The following is a 22544-nucleotide window of genomic DNA, read 5'->3' as shown; positions in this document are numbered from 1 at the left end:
TTATGTTTTCATCATTATAAATGTTATCGATAACTTTTGTCCGCGTTAAACCTGTAGGAGGCAGAATGTTTTTGGCATCACTGGGCAAACATTCCATAATAGCCTTTCAGCATATTGTAATTCAAGTGTTCTGAGAGAAAACTAGACTTCTGTACCTCCTCATGGCTCTGTTTTCAGGCTTAAAAAAAAAACTTTCAGAGAGCGTTCCCATTAAGCGTTCCTATTGGCTGTTCATTCAACTGAAGCAGCTGTAAATCACTCGCGAACTCCAATCAAACGGTCAAACTAGGCAGCGCTGATCAAATATGAATCAATATTCTGTTACTGTAATGCCTATTTCTCGCCTCAAATTTTTCAGAAACATCTTGAAGTGTACTGTTTAGCTGTAAAATGAGAAAGTTTGCTCCGGCTGGTGGGCGGTGCTTGGTATTTCCTCAACTGTCTTTGCCTCAAATGTTTTTGAAAACATTTTACACAAGAAATAGACATTAACAGTAACAGAATATTGATTCATATTTGATCAGCGCTGCCTAGTTTGACCGTTTGATCGGAGTTTGTGAGTGATTGACAGCTGCTTAGAGACGGTCGACTCCAGCTCGGCTCTGATGGTTGTTTTCCTCCGGTCTGTGAAATCTTGCAGATGCCATTAGGAGCACCGGAGGACACCGGAGGACACCGGAGGACACCGGAGGACACACTGCAGCTTTAAGACTACATTTCCATGAACCATGTTACTTCACTTGCCCCTCCCATGAGGAGAAATATGTTTGCCTTTTTACTCTGTCCAACATGGGCCATTTCTTGTAGGTGAAAGATTTTGTTTGATTTGTCATGGAAGAACAGTGCCCACTTCTTGATTTGTGCCAGAAAGCACCCACCCTTGTTTGCTAACCTAGAGTCCTTCATGGTTTAGGCAAACCCATACTACAAGGTTTACAAGGTTTGTTTATTGTCATTCTACAACAAAGAATTGCATAACGAAATTATAGTTGTAATCCCTTCATGCTACAAAAAAAATGACAAATTTGCTTCAATAAGCTTTACAATCTGTACACCATACAATACACTATCCTTTTTTCAATCCTTTCCTCTAAATGATTTTTAATTTAATGATTTAAATTAAATTATAAATATATTTTAGCCATTAGAAATACTTTTGGGGGGGTAACTTGTTGTGTACCTAAAGGAACTCAACCACTCCATATACTATAAAACCCCAAAGATCATTGTTTTCGTTTCCACAATTCCCACTTTTTGATTTGTGCTAGATAGCAATATCCCTTTGTGCTGTAGAGCCGTTGTCTATGTAGTGTAACCCAGTGTTCGGAATGGTGATGGCCGCATTTAATAAATGTTCTGAAGCTGTGATTAACTAATGTTAAATGTTGCATGTAGCACCTCTAAATTTCCTATTTTAATGTTACATTCTTTGAAATTGTAAATACTGTTAATGAGTTAACTTTTCCGGCCAATATAAAACTGCGTATACACTGTGGCTTCCTCTTTCACTACATCCCTTTGCGTGTGTTGGCTTTCGTGTGTGTGCGTGCGCATGGCGTGTTGGAGTGTGTGTTCGCGTCTGCCTGTCTGACCGTGTTGTGTTCCAGTAATGACATCGGAAGCTGGCAGGGCTTCATGTCTCCCAGGCTGCATTCAGAGGGACTAGGCAGCCTCCCCAGATTGGGCTGTCGGGGAAAATGGACTGAGCCACTGAATCAGCAAGCAGAAGAGCAGAAAAAGGCAGGAGAATGGGGGTGCGGTGAGATAAGAGAGGAGAGATAGTGACGGTGAGGGGATGAAGGAAGGGGAAACCAGAGACAAGCACACCTAGAAACTGACACGTAAGGGGGAAAGGGGAGATATTAGGGCAAACGTAGCTGGACACCAAGAGATCTGAGGTTGGACGGACACAAATTGAAGACAAATTGTAATTTGGGTGAGGACAGAATTTTTCTGTGATGAGGTCTGAGAGAGAGCCTGAGGAGGGGTGAGAAAGTGGAAGGCAAGTGAATGGTGGCTGAGGAGTGATGGGGAAGATAGAAGAAGCCCAGAGGATATAGAGGCGGGGTGCAGAATACGTTTGGCTGACATTCAGGCATGTGGAGGGCCAGGGGGGTGACAGGGGAGCATTGTAAATGAAGCAAAGGGGAGACAGAGCGGCGGGGGACAGAGGGGACGGTTTGGGTGAGACCAAAGGGGTTGGGCCGGCAGTAGATTTGGCTGGTATGACCGGGAGATGATGGGGATCTTGCCCAGACCAGCTAAACAGTCTGTTATGTTTTCATTAACCACAGGAGATTGTCAGCAAGGCAGGGCAGCGGACACACAGAGAGTGTCTGAAATTAAATGGATGAGGGTTCATCACTGGGGAGAACTTCCCTTATTACACAGACAACAGACACAATGAGAGCTCACATGGATGGATCCATTGTTCTGAAGCAGCAGTGCCAGGTCACACTACCCTGCTAGGCATCCACAGCATACTTCAGCAAGAACAAAAGAATGAACGTTCCTACAGTGAATAATCAGTTAGATTTAGGGCTTCAGACAGCTTTGCCCATTGGCAGCTACAAATTAAAGCTTCAGTAGGCAGTATATTTTTGGCATCATCGGGCAAAAATTCCATAATAACCTGTCAGCATATTGTAATTCAAGTTTTCTGAGAGATAACTAGACTTCAGGACCTCCCCATGGCTCTGTTTCCAGGCTTTAAAAAATCGACGGGAGTCTTTGGCCAATCACAGGTCATGTCAGGGAGAGAGCGTTCCGGCTGGTGGGCTGTGCTTGGTATTTCCTCAATTTAATCCCAATATCCTGTCTGGTGTTATATACTATATGACATATTAGTAACAGTATTAACATAAGCGTCAATACTGGACAATCCTGCAAAACTCCAGATAACATTCAGCGCCTTTTAATGTCCAATGTCCACATTTTTTAAGATTTGCATTTTCTTTGGTATCTGCACATGGTAACTACAGTATGGTTAAATCAACTATAATCAATATTTTTATATTAACAATGGATCACATGACAGCTTGTATGTGAAAGGGGTACAACAATGAGGTTTTGGAGGACGGAACCTGTCAAAATAAAAAATAAATGAATAAATAAATGAATGACTTGATAAATAAATAAATATTCCAGTAAAACTAATATTAAAAATAAATGTAGTCATTAATTAATTGAGGAAATGTGACATAAATTCATATTTGTGTTTTATTTAGCTTTTTTATTTATTTACCTTTGTATTAATACCCTTATTTAGTTACTCTTCTGTTTAATTTCCACTTTTATTTATTTATTTACAGTATTTATTCATTTTCATGAATTTTTTAATTTATAAAGTTATTTTTGCATGTATTTTTTATTTATTTATTTTATATCTATTTTTAAATGTATGTATTTATATATGTGTTTATTTATTTATGCATGATTTTCCCTTAGCATTTCACACCTTATTTATTTCCTCAAACTTATTTATCTCTGTATTCTTTTATTTATACATTTCTTAATACATTTGTTTTTACATTTCTTCATGCATTTCTGCTTCATTATGCAAATGAGTGGGCATTACTTTCATGTTGTGTCATGCTTTCAGTCTTATCAATCAAACTCAGAAAGGGCAGAGCAGGTAGGAAGTAGCTGTAGGAAGGAGTGACAGGCCCAGGCACATGGGAGAAGTTTGCTTTTCCCCTTAGAAACTTCCTTAAGTTTAGGCAACAAACCAACTTAGGTGAAGTCTGTGGAAATGTGAAAGTTGGACAACAGTGACTACTGCTGTTGCACTTCTAGCCCAATTGTATTCAGGACAACGTTTTCAGAGTTGAGAAGCTCCGCAGAGCCTCCACAACCCCGTGGGGATAGCTGGCTAGCCAGCCGGGCCAGTCAATCTCACAGACCCCGCTGTCTCAAGAGACCGGTCTCATGTCTCAAGGCTTTTATTTTCCTGTTGATGTTGTTTTGGTGCCCTAGACGGGCACTCGGAGAGCGCAGATAGGCCATGCCCTATCTCACAAAGTTTCCTAAAAATCGGGCCAGTAGTTTTTCTGCTTGGCGGAGGTAATTATCACCTGACTCTGCAGGTCCTGTCACCTCTTCTGAGCTTTTAGTGTCTTTCAGCTTTTTGTTTTTGTTTTAACACGTTACTGTTTGAGGTCAACTTTCATCAATGTGGCTTTCAGAAGTTCAGCAACAACGCTCTAAAATCCCACTTTACACTACCTGGTCAGCATCAAATAACAGACCAAACTTAGGTGGTGAACATGGCGGAGCATTTAGCTGCTGAATAGCCAGATATTTCCCTCAGGAGGAGGAGGAGACCAAAACAGAGCTAAATGTAAAACATGTCATAGGGAAAAGATAATACAGATAATAAAAAAGGCAAACATTGATCGCAGGTCTGGGACAGGGGCCAACCACGATCTACTGCAAGAAAGCTGGACTCGCTACATGCCTATCCACCACTTTGACCTCCACACCCTTACTTTTCGCCTCACTAAAGAAGACTCTGTCCTGCATTTGTAGATACTGTTGGCAACGGTGAGATGTGGAAGTCAGTGTTGCCAACTCTTTTCCAATGAAAGTAGCTAGCACTACCTCCAACATTTCAATGATAACTGAGCTATGACGCTTATACTATAGCGCAGACAAAAATAGACAATCCGCCCGGGCGAAGTTCTTGTAGCGGCGACTCCATCCGTGGAGATGTAGCAGTAAGTGGGCAATCGCTGATTGCTGAAGTGAAAAGGATGCCAGGCAGCAATGGACGCCATCTTATATAATGCGGTGCCGGCTACGTTTCTGCAAATCTCAATTGGCAAACGCATGCGTGTGACTGGAGGAGAGTATTACCCATAGAGTCCAGTAGAGGGCGGAGCCTGTGTGAGTGAGAACTTTGCGCATTCCTGCCAAGCTCTTTCATTTTAAACAGATACATTGAGCATATTTTATTTGAATAGTAGACCTAGGCATTAATATTTTTATTGTAATTTTTTTTCTATTCTATATGTATGTTTCTTGTTTATCCAACAAAGCAAATTAATTGCATGTAAAAAAAACTAATTGTCAATAAACTGGATTCTGATTCAGATTTTTCTCCAAAGACATGAGGAGTATTTTATGAGGAGTGAATGTAATGAGTCTGCCACCTCACTGCCCACACTGTAAATTATTATTAGTGCTGTGTATAACAGTTGCTGCTTTATACGAAACCATGGTTACGAAACGTTAAGACACTTTCTGTTCCTGTCGGAGAAAGGGAAGTTCGTCCCAAAGCATGATGCTTACACCCTACACCTTAAAGGTCCCATATCGTGCTCATTTTCAGGTTCATACTTGTATTTTGTGTTTCTAATAGAACATGTTTACATGCTGTAATGTTAAAAAAAAACGTTATTTTCCTCATACTGTCTGCCTGAATATGCCTATATTCACCATCTGTCTGAAACGCTCTGTTTTAGTGTATTTCAACGGAATTGCGTTGAACAACAGCTTAGGTCCATGTTTACTTCCTGTCAGTTGATATTATTCACATACACTGCAACAGGAAATAAAGTGGGACACATTTAGAATGTTTACATTTAAAACCATGTAATGGTCTAAATATTGTATATTTGTGACATCACAAATGGACGGAAATCCTAACGGCTTGTTTCAAACACCCAATTTCTAAATACGGGCTGTGTGTATTTCTCCATATATTGAGCGTTTTGATAATTTAACAGTATTTATAAAGCACTTAAACCTGCTTTATAATATAAAAGACATGAAAATCTCACTTTTTACAATATGAGACCTTTAAAAAGTGCTTCATTAAGCTGTGAGTGTGACTACAAATGCAGTTCACTCTGTCACAGTTTGGGTCCGGTTTGAGAAAGGCCCAATCTTTGCAAAGGTGCACCATATTTTTTACGCAAGCCAATCAGAGCAGACTGGGCTTTTTTTGGGAGGGAGGCTTAAAGAGACAGGCGCTAAAATGAAGCTTTACAGACAGAGGGTGAATACAGGTATCTTCAGACAGACAGTATGAGAAAAATAATGTTATTTGAACATTCAAGCATCAAAATACCTATATACCAATATATGAACCTGAAAATGAGCACAATATGTCCCATTTAAAATGTAGAAGGTAGGATTCAAGTTCAGTAATGTTACTTTTCCTGCAGTGCCAAGTTATGTGCAATGTGCACATGAGAGAGGACACATACTGTACACCGCTATTGCTATTAGGTGAAAGCATGTAAAGGGATGAAATCATTATCAACTAAGACACATTTGTCAGTATAACAGAACCAGCATCAGTGGCCATCACGTATAGCTTATTTGTCTAAAGTCTTCACAGAACAGTTAGATCAAAAATGAAGGACTGATAAAAGGTTGGAGAAGAGTGATGTGTTTGATGAACTGTGCTGTGATCTCAGGCTTCAAGAGAAAGAAGATGAAAGTTTTTTTTTTACATTTCAGACATATCAGAGACAGATCTCTCATGGGATCCTCCTCAGCTGAAGATTTGTCACAGGACTGAAATGTGACATTGTAGGGCTACATATTTCAGTACGTGTGCGTGTCACTATCCTTCCCTATACTTGACCTCTTAAAACCCAGACGGGTCAACCGCCAGTCTTGGGGTGCGCTCAAAAGATGACGTCCATCGATTAATGCAGCTTTAAGAATGCAATTTAGCCATGCTAAACTCCAACCATCCATCCATTTACTGAACTCACTTATCCTGTTAGCCATGCAAAAGTATTTAATTTGAATACACGGAAAAGATAGCATGGTTTGTTAGAAGCACAAGCTCTTTTTATTTTCTTCTTTTTCTCCTAAATTGGCCAGTTCCCCATCTACTACAGTCCATATCCTTCTTAATTCCTTCTGTTGGTTTCAATATCATAAATGGTCATATAAAAAAATGACATAACTTCCTTTTATACAACCATCCATTTTCTAAACTACTCATATTTGTATTGAACCTTGGACCAAACATCTCTTGTTGCTATTCAAGTTTAATGGCTTTACTCGCATCAACCCATTGAAATTCAACTTCACAAAACGTGAATATTTCTGCTCTGTCTTTGAGAAATACTTCTAAATAAATAAAGATTGTAATTTGTTGGTCATTTGCTGAAAAGAAATCTACTGTAGGTGTAGTTTTTTTTTTCTTACCCCACCCACCTTAATCATGACACAGTGTGAAATAATTTATGGATTACAGGAAGGACATGTAGACCCACCGCATCCACTCAGCTCATATTCATCCTTTTTCTAAATCCCATCAACTAAATCGTGCCACTTCCTCTCAACCTTTGTTTGTTTAATTCTATTTGTGACATCCATCCCACACGGCACAACATCAGACTGATCAATCACCACGCTGCCTCACACTGCCGCCATTGTCAGCGCCCTCCCGGAGTCAAGGAACACACTGACAACCTCTGTTTGCATCCTTTCTCTGGGCCTTGAACGGGCCATATAGTCCTCTCTTTGTCTGCCCCGCCCGTATTGATGGAATCTGAAAGTAAGCAGATTTGCAACGGATATTAACAGTAGGCTTGCAGAACAATGGCGCGGACAAGCATGGCACAGGGTTGAGAACAAATGTGTCCTTTATGTCCAGGCCTTGTTCTGAGAACAGAGGGGAGGAGGAGGAGAGGATAGGGAGATGTATGAGGAGGGGTGTATTCTCACACTGCAGATGGAAATGAGAATATCTGCACACACACACACACACACACACACACACAAATCTAAGTCAGACACCACCATGAGCTCATGTTGACAGCGAAAGGCCTAGCATGCTGACAGAGATTAAAGGAGGACATCATAGATGAGCGCGAACACACACACACAAACACACATCAAACATATTCTGCTCGTCCAAACAAGCAGCTGGGGAGTCTGCGCCGTACATCTATATCTTCGGCTACAGTAGTCTTCTACTCCTCACTGCCAACGAGGGAGTATGACGCCTCCCTCAATGGCTCCATCCTTCCATCCCTTTGACAGCATCATGGGGGGGTGTTATTGGTTGAAGCTGCAGGGAGTCTCTTCAGACACACGGCTCCCACTATAGCCTGCAGTAATGCAACACCTCCGCGGGGTCAAAGGAAAATTGCATTGACATGTATTTACATCTTTCTTCCCCGTGTCGTTAACTGCGCTGCAAGATGCAGCTCACTTTTATCTTTGTGTCGCAATACCGCTTTGAGTTTGTCAGCATTTTTGGCTTTTTAGATGATAAAAACCTGGTGAAACCATATTGGAGAATATTGCTGTTGTAATGGCATCTCAGGCATCAATCAACAGCATTCCTACCATATTTTTAATTGTATGTTTACATGTTTATGTTTATTTGTTTCACACATATAAAAAGACAGTAAAATACAATTCACATGAAAGGAATGTAAAATATGTGTGAGGGTGTGGTAGAGACCTATAATGGCTTATATAAAATCACACCCAAAGGACATACAATAAGTAAAACATATTACCATGACAAATATCTCCAAGACATTTTAGATATTGGTGTTCAAAACATTTCACATATAAAAAATATACAGTGTAAAGTTTAGGAGTAAAGTTAAAGCAACAAAAAATACTAAGAAGCAGCAGTAACTGCCATATTTATAGTTTCTAAGTCTCTTTCTATACATGACACAGAGGAATCCATTAATGGACATTTTCATTCCATAAGATAACTCCACGAAATCTGATAGAAATCTGACCACGGGATGTTTTATACAAAGGAAGATGAAGATTCTCAGCATGTCTGGTTGGGTAATTATAGAATTGAGCGTGCTAACAAAATAATATCTAAAACAATGAGGTAAATCTGCATCCTTATATCTCGCCTTAAAGGCAAATGCACAGGTTTGAAGAATGTTGATGTCAAATATAATAAAAAACAACTGCATTTAAAAAAAGAATTTTAAAAAATGGTGCACTTGGTATAACAGCATTTGATAAAGTTGTCAATCAAACTGTTTCTGTAGCAGCAATATTTTGTTCAGATAAGTTGCAAAAGTACTTGCCTATACAATATTATAGTATGTTAAATATGGATAAATTATACCATAATATAACGTTAACAGACATGTATTGTGTACAAAACCTCTTATTATTCCAACAAATCATCACAGATTGAATACAATTTTTTTGTTCCCACATTCAAAGATTTTCCAGTCAAGTAACAGCTCTACTATGTAATTAACTCTTTGGAGATAATTCATTACTGTTGACATTATGGTGAGACGGTGGCCCATGATTTTACAGATATCTTGCTACTGCCCATGGAAGTGCAGTGAACATATTGCCTAATTGGTCTATAGGTAAGGAAGAACAATGCTTAATTGACTGATCTTCCTCTTTGCATGCAGCATGCAATAAAGAAACGGTAGAAAATATTTTCTCTCAGCTGCACCACTAAACTCTCTGGCAGTTAAAAAGGTGAATCTGTTTACTTATCGCTTCTGTGACTGAGTAAAATGATAACATATGAATATATTTATATAAGATAAAAAAAAAAAAAAACACGATTACGGAGAAGAAAATATCAGCTGGATAGGATGTGTTGCTCAACACACACCTTCTCTGTTTACTTTGGCATACTGAAGCTTTCATTCATACCATTGTTTGTGATGAGAAAAAATAAGTATAATGTCACACCCTCAACACATTGACAAAAATAATACTTCTGAAATGATTTGTCTTTAGGGTGTCAGTTAGCTAGTGGCAATACACAGTCAGTGATCCTTGTTGCTAGGTGAGATCTAACTCCGATCTCTTCTATTGGCCAGAAAGACCGGGATGTTCATCCATTAAAAGCCCCACAGCAGCTGGACAGTGATAGCCATCCAGACACAATTATTATGGTGCCTTTGACTGTGGTTGAAGTGGACTGAAAAGTACCTGTTAGAAAGGTCAACAATGAAATTGTTGGAGGATGTCAGCTGGAGGAGAAGAGAGGGTTAAGGTGTGGGTACACACACACATACAGAATGTGTATCTCTGTTAATTTGCATGTAAATACTGCATGTGGAGAGGATGTGGAGCACCATTCACAACTATTTCACTTTAAGTAGAAATAAATGTAAAATAAAATACAATTCCGTGTCCTGATATTGAGTCACATATTATATACTGTATATATATATATATATATTATTATATATCTACTTGTGAATCATCTCAATGCAAACAATAATCACTCGTCACCCTGTTCCTTCCACTTAATATACTCCCCTTACTGCAGTTACAGCCTCTAACAACGCTACAACCTCTAACCTTGAGCTTTCCACTTGTAAGCACCTTGTGATGCTTTGGTATTTAATTCTTCCATATGTTACCACTGTATTTCACAAACCATCACAATCATTATCATTAACAAGTACACTATGTGTGGGACAGACAACAATGGGAGAAGTGATACAGATTTTCTTCTTGCGTTTAATGCTGAATCCAGCGACAGCACAGCAACAAACCACTTTTGGTTTTACCAATTTGCTCTGTGTTGTACCCTCATTTCTGCCAGGCGCTCAAAAATCATCTGGTACACCTGTACCTTTTTGTTTCAGCTGGCTCTGCCTCCCTCGAATTGGCCTCCTCTCACCAAATACTAAAGAAGGCATGGACATTTTCATTTGTCCAACAGGTTCTCCTCTGATCTTCTTTTTAGCCATGCTTGCATCATAGCTGATGGCAATGTCAGTGGGTCAGTCTGTCAATCAATAACTACTGGATGAATTGGCATAACATTTTGTACAGAAATGTATGGTCCTCAAGTCAAATACAATTCAAAGTGCTGGACAGACTATTGACAAAAATATAGAGTGTTAAAAATGGATTTAGAGACTAATGCACACCAAAACAGCCAACATAAAAATGAATTGAATAAGAAAGCAATAAGAGATGGGTATTTAAGATAATAAAAGATAAATAAAATATAAGGAAATACAAATAACAATAAAAATGAATAAATACAATTTTTGAAACTACACAAAATAAGCAGATTGTATTAAAATATTAAAATTCTAATAAAATAAAATAGAATAAAAAAAGATAGTAATGATCAGCAATAAATTGTTGATTAAATAAAATAGAGTAAAATAAACACTATAATGATGATGATAAACAAATTAAGTATTAACAATAAAAACAATAAAATTATGAAACTATGAAACACTACATAAAAGCCAGGCTAAATAGATGGGTTTGTAGTTTACGTTTTAAAATATCAATATTTTCAACTCCTCTCAGTTCCTCTGGAAGGTTGTTCCAGCGGCTGGGAGCGTTGTCATGCTGATAAAGCATTGTAGCCATTACCTGCATTCTCCAGGTCAGACTACCTGAAGAAAAGTGCAAGCACACAGCGAGGATACTGTGACTATACTGTACTGTGCTACTGCGAAAGACCAATCATTCACTAATGGAGCTGTCAACTTTGTTTTCAAGGCATGCAGACATACTGAATATACTGGAGAGCATACTTGAAGTGTTACAGGTCAGGTGCTGTTGTCAGTGTCACTAGAGCCATGGCAATAGAAACATATTATGACAGAGATTTCAACTCTATAACAAACACCAGCTTCCCTGCCTCTAGACACTGGTGGTGATGGTGGTGATGGTGAAGGGGGTTGCTGAAGATCCGTTGAAGGGATGTGGAGCAGGCCTGGGCGCTGGAGGTGATGGGGTGGAGAAGAACAGTTTTAAAATTTGACAGCAACAATATGATTGGCTTTGACAGATCTTGGCAGAATCTGGTTGGCTCACTAAGAGTGAGCGCCCGAGGTCAGCTGATAGAGTAGGAGAGAGATATTTGAGAGAGATTTGAGACTGATTTGTGAATGAATGAGACTGTAAGGAGTCTTCCTGACTGAACTTCTGCTAAGCTTCATTTAGCTAACAAATGGTAACCAGTCAGCATGGCCATGCTCTCTTCTTTAAATTATAAGGGTGTCAGTATTCAGGTTTTTTTATTGTCAACAAATACCATGTGAAAAAAGGTCTTTAAATGGTTCTGACCAAATTTCACATTGATCTGATTAAATATATAGGAGGAGTTTGTTAAAGTACACGGCCTAGAAAATGCAAAAAATGGGCGAAAACGGCACATTGAATTAAAAATGGCTGACTTCCTGTTGAGTTTTGGGTATACCTTTAAGAGGCTTTTTTGTGCATCTCCACATATTACATCTGTCTACCAAATTTCAGACATGTAGGTGAAACCTGAACGAGGTTCTCTATTTTTCCAACTTTGTAGGGGTGCTAGTGAGCCATTTTGCACCCAATTTTATATCTCGTCTGATAAGTGTGCAAAGTTTAACAACTTTTCAAGCACCTTAAGGCCCTCAAAAATGCGATTCAATAGGGCCTTGTCGGTGCTCAGGCCCAAATCATGTTAGTCTGTCTCTTAACACTTTACATCTACATTATCCAGTATGTTGCACTCAGCCCACTGGTTCCTCCTGTAAGTATTCATCTTTAAAACACCCTTTTTAATAAACGTTAGGAGGGACTATTTTCAGCTGCTGATTAATACACATTAGGTGAACTGAGTATCTACAGCAGCAGGACAGTATTGAGTCAAAATAAGCTAAAGTGTGTTTATGGGGATGAAGAAACATGTCACCCAATGCAACGCTGTGGCTCAATTCATTCTTAGTTTGGATCTTTTTTAGCCGTTTTCTTTAAGAATTCCAGATATGTTTGACTGTGACAGTAATTTAGTCGTCTTCCCACAAAGGCTCTGTTTGGTCAATTGCTACTCCAGTTGGAGAAACAGTCCTGTTTGAATTGTTCAACAAAATTTGACTTGTGGTCTGTGATTCTGTGGAACCAGACTATGATGGTGATGCTGGTCAGAATGTCCATCCATCCATCATCTGTAACCGCTTATCTTACTCAGGGTCGCGGGGGGGCTGGAGCCGATCCCAGCTGACATTGGGTGAAGGTGTGGTACACCCTGGACAGGTCGCCAGACTATCACAGTGTGGACACATAGAGAAGGACAACCATTCATGCTCACATTCACACCTACGGACCATTTAGGCCCTGTTCAGGCCTGGTATTAAGATGCGTCGTCAGTGATCGGATCACAAGTGGACAGCTCTAAGTACGTCTGTTCACACCTGGCATTAGAATGCGTCTCCACATGCGTCTTGAGTGGCCACTTGTGATCCGATCTCACTTCCCCGCTCTATATGTAAAATAACATGCATTAAACACATGGCTAATACAGCAGACGTTGTGACGTACTACAGGAATGTCACATTTGCGTACACACTGCTAAAACAAGGTGGCCATATGTGGCCAAGATTACCTCTGAATGTGGTGAAAGATCAAATCCCAATGCGTCCTCAATGCTTCTTAAGTGTGTTCTCCCAATAGTAGGCATGCATAGAATGGGCGTTGTTGTAGCTGGCATGTAGCAGGGTGGTGTCATGACATGAGAAGTCAAATCTCAGCAGTGAATACTTGGATTTGTAGACAACAATAGAAAACATTGAAACTTCAATCCAAAGAGAAAAATGTGATCTTTCATACCTTACATACATTATTTCAATATAATGTGATCTACATCTCTCATGGGAGTTTATCTTAAAATAAAGGTAAAAAGAAGATGAATCTAAATCTAAAATATAACAAAATAACGGATTGCTTTCTGCTCATCTCCAGAAGTATATCCATGTCGCAATAGCCATCAAACTCTAGAAACTTTGAAGTCTTCTAAATCTTTCTAAAGGGCAAAAAAGCAAAGTCACAGATCCCAGAGGGGCTGCCGCTTACCTCTGTCTGTGTGTCTGACAAGGTCAGAGCAGTGATTCCTCAAGCAGACAGAGGAGAGTATGAACTTAAGAGCCCAAAACGATATGAATCACAACTTTGGCACCAGTATATTCCTGAGACCGAACAGTTTCAGAGTCTTCAATGGTACAACGTATCCAATATTACCGTTTATGACCACAGGTTCTGAAACTGTGTGAAAGCGTAAGGTCGGGAATAGAAAGCACACATGGTTTTGGTCAACTAATGCCTCATTGCCACCGCATGGTTCGGTTCAGCTCGACTCGACTCGACTCAACTCAACTCAAGTCACATTTGGTACCTGGTGCTTTTCTCAATTTCATTTTCCAATGCAGATACTATCCCCTCATCGCAGGATTCTCAGCTGATCGCCATAGTGACTCCGCGTGAAACTACTGCGACATCATCTTCAACGTGACACTCGTTAAATCCTTTCATCGGCAACCAAATTGAGGTATGTCTGCACGACCACGGTGCTGCCATTTTTTTTTTTAAGTCTGGGTCGAGTTAATGAAAACATTGCAGTTGCTGTTGAAGGTAGCTTGGCTATTTAAAAATGGTGGGTTTTTGCAGGATGTCCTGTGTTGTGCTAGTGACGGTTCTCAGTAGTATCAGCTCGCTTGGAACCTTGACCGAGGTCGTAGCAAAAAAAGTACTAGGTAGTATCCTTTTTCTAATGGAAAACCAAAAAAGAGTGAGTTGAGTTGAGTTGAGTAGAGCCGTGCCGCACCATGCAGTAGAAATGCGGCATAAATGTGTCTGGTGCAACACAACAAGATCAGGATGAAGATATTGGCTAATAATGGTCAAGAAAAGAAATACTCCAGTGAAATAAATTCACCTGGTGATGTGGCTAATGTTTGTAGCAGCTGTAGTCAGCTTGGCTTTAACTTGTTATTGCTATTGTTGGGTGTCCCTCAGTGTAGTAGTATCCGCAACGACATGTATGGTAATGCTTCTGTCTTGGGTCTTTCTTCAAAAAGAGATTCTAATCTCAGTGCAAACTGCCTTGTTAAATAAAGGTTAAAATCTAGTAAATAGATAAACCGACATACACCCACATCACCACAACCTTTCCCTCAACTCTCGTTTTCTTGCTAAGCAATTCCCCCACTGGACCTTCAGGAAAGCCACCAGGAGATTTGTTTAAAACAAAGCCTCCGTTCTTGCATTTACACCTGTTAGTACATACAATGTAAGTGTCATTGTGAGCAGGAACATTTTTCAAATGGTACAGTAATACCATTATACTTTCTGATTACAGTAAATTATATGTATTGAGATTTAGTTCAATAATTTAATTGAATAAAAGGCTGGTTGCATTAATTAAATGCTTATGAAACTAGCCGATTAAGCTCAGTTTTACCATGGCGTATTGGTCTGGAAAATATCCACAGGGAATAATATCGTAAGATATGATGACATAAATGCTATTATGTAAATTACTGAAATGTTTAAATGGACAAAATGTTCCAAATTCATGTTTTAAAGGAACATTGAAATACTTTGTCACTGAATGTTTAGCAGACACGTTCTGTTGTGACTTTGCAGATACTTTAAAAACATGTCCTTGTCATGGTGATGAATGTATTTCAGGTGGCATTACATTGCTGTTCAAATGTATTTGCTGTTTCAAATTAGTTGTGTATAAACATAATTTCTAGGAGACAGGGTTGTTAAAGGTGCAATAATCGAAATACAAAGCATTAATGTAGCATCAAACAACTATTTGCTATGTAAAGATATAGTGGAGTAATGTCTACCTGAGCAGAGGATGACATTTTTCTCTGTGTGTATGTGTAATCCAAGCTTCTCTGTGCTTTGTTTACGTAGACGGTCCGGCCGTGCATGCCATTTAGTGCGTGTTAGTACATGTGAGCATGCCCCACTGGGTAGCTAATCGCTGCTGCTCTGCACTGCACTCATACAGCGATTACAGCTGATAACGATGTCCCGAGCGACGGCGTTGTTGCGGAAGCGTAGCGCCCACCCTCCGATTTCCCCTCAGGTAAACACTGTTGGCTCTGTTGCCATAGTTTGAACTGTTTGTGCTGTTAGCGCTGTTAGCCGCCAAGCTTCCAGGAAGTGCGCCGGGATTTGATGCAAATTTTGTTAGTGGCCAAACGGTGGTACTACAATTTCCGTGTCCGTCACGTGATGCCATCGGGCCCAAAAAGACTTTTCCCCATAGACTTACATTGGGAAAGAGACGTTTGTAACTCAGCGGAAACATTTTTTTTAGGTAAATCAACTTCCCAGTAAGAACACTTGAATAGCCCTTATTTGAATCATTAGGTCGTAAAAGTTGTAAAATGCACTAATAGCTGAATCCAGAGTTATTTCTCTTCCTTCGTTCATGTGAATGAGACAGGAGGCGGAGTTAAAGGAAACGCTACTGTGCCTGCTCTATGGGCCCAATGGATGCGGAAGATGGTTGTATGATCCAGGTACTTTATCCCTCGGTCAGTCAGGCCATGTTGGCTTCATGCGCCACTGAGCAACTCTCATAGAAATGAGCCTGCCCTACAACACTGTATCCAGTTCTCTTTATACATCCATGGTAGCCGCTGGATCAGTTGTTGCCATGTTGAGAGCCGTGTGGAGGCAATCCCTCAATCATATACTATATGCTCTGAATTTCAAATTGATCACTTTTACGTTGTTATTCCTACCAACAGGAATGTTGGCGAAGGAAACTGATTTATCTATTTATTTTTTTTAAGTTTAAGTATCCATATGTGTATCAACAGTTTGTATCCATTGCATGTTAAAAAGTGCAAAGATTTGTTAGGTCAGAAAAATCATAAAACTGGAAATCTTCCCTTGATATTCCCGTATAATTTCTTATGATCACGTAATTTGCAAAAAGAACATTTTTGTTCCGAATGTTTTAAGATTTTGAATGTTACAGAGAACAATAAACAGCTTCTAACATGTCTAATGATTAACAGCAAATGCATGAAAATTCAACATTAGGAAAGTTCAAAGGTTTGCACACACACACACACACACACACACACACACACACACACACACACACACAAGAAATTGATACAATTGCCAGGTATGAAGAATGTGGTGGTAAAGTTTCCATCACTGTTTTATGTTACACTGTCCGTTTAGTAATGAGAAGGAAATCATCCAGGTCTATCACTCGTAGGGTCTCCATATCAGCTGAGTTTTACAAAAAGCACGTGTCCTGGCTGAACTCCTGTTCAAACCAGTGTAATCCTCCTTTACTGTGATGATAATTGTCCTTCAGTGGAGCATGATGGTAAAGCAACGGTCTGAGGACTGTCAGGCTGAGCACTCTCTGCTTTGTTCTTCTGCTCTGCTCCGATTCGTCTCTGTTGTTCTTGTTTCTCTCTCACAAGCTTCCACCTGTTCTTGACCTCGTACTGTCTGCCTCCGGTCTTGTTGACCTTTGACCCGGGCCAATCGGAAACAGTCAGGAAACCTCTTGACCACCTCTTGACCTGTGGAGAGTGAGACGAGCTGTGTGTTGTTGTTGTGATGTGTCTGTGTTTGTGCTGCAGCCTGACCCTTTCTGACCTTTGACTAGTGGCTGCATTAGAGAGCAACCAGCAGCACCCTGCTGAGTCTCATTTAAATGTTCTTTCAGTGTGTGTGTGTGTGTGTGTGTGTGTGTGTGTGTGTGTGTGTGTGTGTGTGTGTGTGTGTGTGTGTCCATTCATGGTCCCCAATGGATGAATCTTTATGACTTTGTTGATCACTTGACATTTCACCTAGCGCCACCAGCAATTCAAAGTTTTCATGTATCCAGTGAAATTTTTTAACATCAACTGGATGCATTGGAAAAAAAAATACACAGACATTCATGGCTCCCAGACGTATCCTATAACTGACTTTTTATTGAGGTCAAAATTATAATTTGTACATTTGCGCACCGCTTTTGACTTAGAAACAGTCCGCCTAATAATCTAGCAAGCATCAAAGCAATTTACCCTCTGGACTATATAAAGACACGGCAAACATGTGTTATTTTAAATACAATTAGTATTGTCAGGTTAAAACTTTAATTTGGATGTATACCAAGGTATTTAAAGGTATCGACAGGTTGCATAAGGTTGTATATTTGTCAATGCATCTGTTTTGGCATCGCAGGTTAGTAGTTCTTTCAGTTTATACTGTGTTAATTTCCACATTTTTTATCATTCCTTTAGGACATTGTTTCTTAACATTTTTGGCATATGACTCATATCTCTGAATTGTGAGTAGATGACTTATTTTATCTTCCCAGAATGCTTCATTTTGGAAAGTTTTAGGAGGTACAACTAACCAAAACTTTTGTCATAAATCCAAGTATTGGACAAACTAAAATGTTGACCTGATGATGGTGTGATGTTTTTGCATACTGTCAAAACTTATATGGACACAAATGTAGCCAAAATACTTACTTTTCTAACACAAGGGTGAATCTGCACATCTGTATGTGTGTATGTATACATACAGATGTGCTGATTCACAATTACAGTCCATTTAATGTTTTTTCTGTAAGCTTTATTGAAAATCTGAAACATGCTCATCTCTCTTCTAAACCATAAACCCTGAGCTGTAGTAGTAGTAAAATGACACAGATCCAGCAGACTGACTGAACTGCATCTTTAATAAAACATCACCTGATATGAGTGCTGCAGAGTCACTCCTGCCACCTGGTGGCTGTCTCTGACACAGACACAGCTGTGTTCAGGCTGACACAGAGCTCAGTGGATGCTGTTGTCCAAAGTGGATCCTTGTTCCTCTGCAACCTGAGGCCCATCTGAGGGGCCCCGCGAGCCCAACACAGTCTGCATGGTTTCAGCTGCGACGATGTCCAGCAGTGACACAAATCTCACCGACGACTTCCTTGTTGACCAGACTTCCCTACAAAGGAGTGGACTATTTTTAGGTTTGTTCATTTTATCCACCACTGTCTGTGCTCTGTGTGGGTTCAGTAACATTCACTTCCTGACCAGGACAGGATAAGACTGTTTGTCTACGGCCCCCTGACCTCCAACTCCAAACTCTACGAGGGGGCGTACAAGACATCATTCATTCTTGCACTCGCACACACATGCATTCTCCTTTCACATACATATATTTTCACTCGCACACACATACATTCTCTTTTCACATACATATATTCTCCTTTCACATACATATATTTTCACTCGCACACACATTCATTCTCCTTTCACATACATATATTCTCCTTTCACATACATATATTCTTTACTTTTCAACACATACATATATTTTCCTTTTGTAGTCCATCTTCTGAACATTGTAGTTTCACCACAGCAGACCCGCATCACTAACATTAGCCGCTGTCGCATAATAATTACGGAGCCTAGTGTTAGTGCAGTCAGATTCTCACCACGGTTGTCTTTTCCTAAGTCCTTATGAATTCTCCTTCACATCTTTCCTTGACCTCATGACATTTTCCATCGAGGTCAAGGAAAAATGGTTAGGAAAAGACGTTTTGGACTTTTCAACTGCAGCCTCAGAGTTTTTGGTTCCAGAACAGCTGATCAGGATCAGTTCAATCAACTCTTGAGTAGGTTGAACCTGAACATAAAAAGCCATCATCAATATAGCTCTGATAATACAATTCACATGGCGACAGTTGTATTCAGTGTGGTCCATTAATTCATCTTTTACCAGACTTACATTTCCTTAATTTATGATAAAGTGGTGGAATCTGACTGTGTATTAGACTGTAGCCTACATTACATCTACAATATATTTGTCAGCTCTGATGGGGACTAAACACAGGAGCAGCAACTGAAGATGAAAAATATAGTTGAAGATTTAATAATAAATTATATTTAAACATAGAGACATGATTGTAAACTCAGTCTGATCCAGTAATAATGTGTTTGGTGATTTAAAGGTTAAATAGAGTAGATGATAATGTACACCTTACATAATGTAATCTTGTATAGACTGTCTTATCTTGTTTGTAAGGTGTCCTTGGGTGTCTTGAAAGGTGCCTTTAAATAAAATGTATTATTATTATTATTATTAATAACATATAATCTACAATATTATTATATTCCATCAGTGCTACCAATCACACCGCGAGTGACAGAGATCATTATTAGTTGATCCTGTGTCTGAGATTCATACCGATTTTTACTAGCATATTTAAACTGAGATACTTATATTCTTCTCACACTGTACGATATTCAAATGAATATTTGATCATTCTAATCAAACCTAATATACATAACTTTTAACGTAAGCCACGTCCTCGATAAAGGTCAATATTAAAGGGACACTCAACCTGAATATTTCCATTTGATGCTACTCATATTTCACTTCATTTCAGAGGCTAATATTATACCACTGTCCATTTATGTTACATCTGTAGTTTCCAGTTACTTTACAGATTAAACATTTTCATACAAAATATAGACAGTATATGCATATCAAATATGATGCATTGTTATAGGTGAAGAAAAGTGCATAAAGTATCAAATGAGTCCAAGCTTGACCAGTTACAACATTTGAATGATACTTACATATTCTAATGATATAATAATAATAATAATTCAAACCTCTGAACGGAACCATTCTGCCTGAAACACTTTTACTTTTAATACTTTTAATATAGTATTTTTGCTGCTACTTTTGTACTTTTACTTAAGAAAAATGTTCAACCCCCTGAGGCCAGACTGATTTTACTGTCTTTCAGAGGCTCTAGTAGTCGGGAAGGAGGCTAAATAACGCTCCAAAGTTGGGCTCAATTTTAGTTAGGAAATGGCATGGCCATTTTCAAAGGGGTCCCTTGACCTCTGACCTCAAGATATGTGAATGAAAATGGGTTCTATGGGTACCCACGAGTCTCCCCTTTGCAGACATGCCCAGTTTATGACATGCAGCTTTATTTCATGCAGTATGAATGTGTTTTTTTACCCTGTACTAAAATGATGTATTTTTAATATTTCTGCATTCTTTTCCACCACTGGAAAACGGTTGTGTAATATACAACGTCACACATTTTTTAAAATATAATTTTTAATCTTCGGGCTTGGACAGGATGTCAAGTTATTGCAGGGCAAAAGGCTGAAGTCCAAAATGCAGTACAGTCTGAAGTCCCTGAGGCACAAAACCCTTCTTCCTACTTTGACAACCCAGGGTTACCCTCTGTTCAGCCCTGAGGATCAGCTCAGATGTTCCCTAAAGTCATCCTCTTCATACTGTAGATGTCCTCATTTAAAATGAGAAAGGCTTATATAATATAACGAGAAACCGGTCTGTGTTCAACAGTGCACACTCAACCCACCTGAACTCTGACTAAGAGGTTAACCAATCCCAAGTGATAGGCTTGTCAGATGTGAAAGACATGTACAGTAATACTGTGTTTTCAATGATGAGCATGAATACAGACAACTCTTTGTTCTAAAACAAGAGTGTGGACTGGAAACTTAGTGTTGAGAGCCCGAAACTAACCAAGTCATCATTGAGTCACTTGTGTTGTTCAATAATCCTCTCAGGCCCCTGTTAGTCATGTTTCCAGTCATAAAAACTGACTGCACTAATCGATAACTTGATATGAACTATGGAACAAACCACTGTGTGTTATGTGACCGGGGAGATTTATCACCTGACTGCAGTTCCCTTCAGCTCTGCAGGGCTGTTTAGTGTCTTTCAGCTCATTGTTTTAGTTTTAATTTCTGGCTTTGAGCTTATCCAACTTCGACTTTTTACTTCTGTTAATTTACTCTAAGTTAAAGTAACTCAGTCATATATACAAACTCACAAAATCCCCTTTCCCTCCATTTGATCCCCACAACTCAAGTGTTTTACACAGTAAGGGTGCAGAGAATTTTCAGAGAGAAGACCATGTTCCTCTGAGACACATAAGACACAGACAAGAAGGATTTCTGGACAGTTAAGATTCTTTGAAGTGGGGAGGTATGACATACTTATCCATAGTCAGTGTATGACCTACAGTAGATGGCGGTCGGCACACTGGAAAAGCGCTGCAGGTACAGCAGCAAAATGTATTTTAGACACCTAAAAAGATCTATATCTTTATATCTATATCTATATATTTTCAAAGCCACCAGACTCCTTTGACAAAAACAGTGATTTTTACCTCGCAGAACACGGGAGTTGCTGGGCTTTAATACGTTTTGCTGCTATCTTCGTCCACAGCAGTACATTGCTTTGGTTCCGTGCAACACCACTTCAAAAGAAATCTGAGAGAATGTAACTCAATCACTTTAATGCAATGCATGCTGGGAAGTACAAACTAATAAGTTGATGTTTATAAATAACTTAATTTGATGAGTTAGTAAACAATCCATTTGGACATTTTGTCAACTGAAACCTTATGATAAGTCCTGAAAGTGAAAAAAATATTTGAATTTCACAAACTGTTCTAACTAGACTGAGTTAATATCAAAAGAAAAGTGTATTTAATCTAAGTTATTGTGAGATTTTACAGTACAAAGGATAAAGAAAGCACAGTGTGAAAATTGTTTTTCCTGCATTCCCCAACTAAAAAACACTTTTGTTGAAACAAGAGACTGGCTTGATTTGTTGGCACACTTTAAACTAGTTTTACTTTAAATTTAAATTTGGTTCATTTAAGTTTCTAAGGCATTTTCACAGTGTAATAGACGTGTTGTGTTGTGCAGTCCAGTGGTGTAAAACACAATGCCTACATTCAAATGAAACTCTTTCCATCCTTTTTCTTATGCTGTATTTAGGTTTAAATGGCAACTTTTATC

This window comes from Sebastes fasciatus, chromosome 7 (genome assembly GCF_043250625.1).
Source record: "Sebastes fasciatus isolate fSebFas1 chromosome 7, fSebFas1.pri, whole genome shotgun sequence".
Classification (NCBI taxonomy): domain Eukaryota; kingdom Metazoa; phylum Chordata; class Actinopteri; order Perciformes; family Sebastidae; genus Sebastes; species Sebastes fasciatus.
This window is presented reverse-complemented; position numbering follows the sequence as displayed.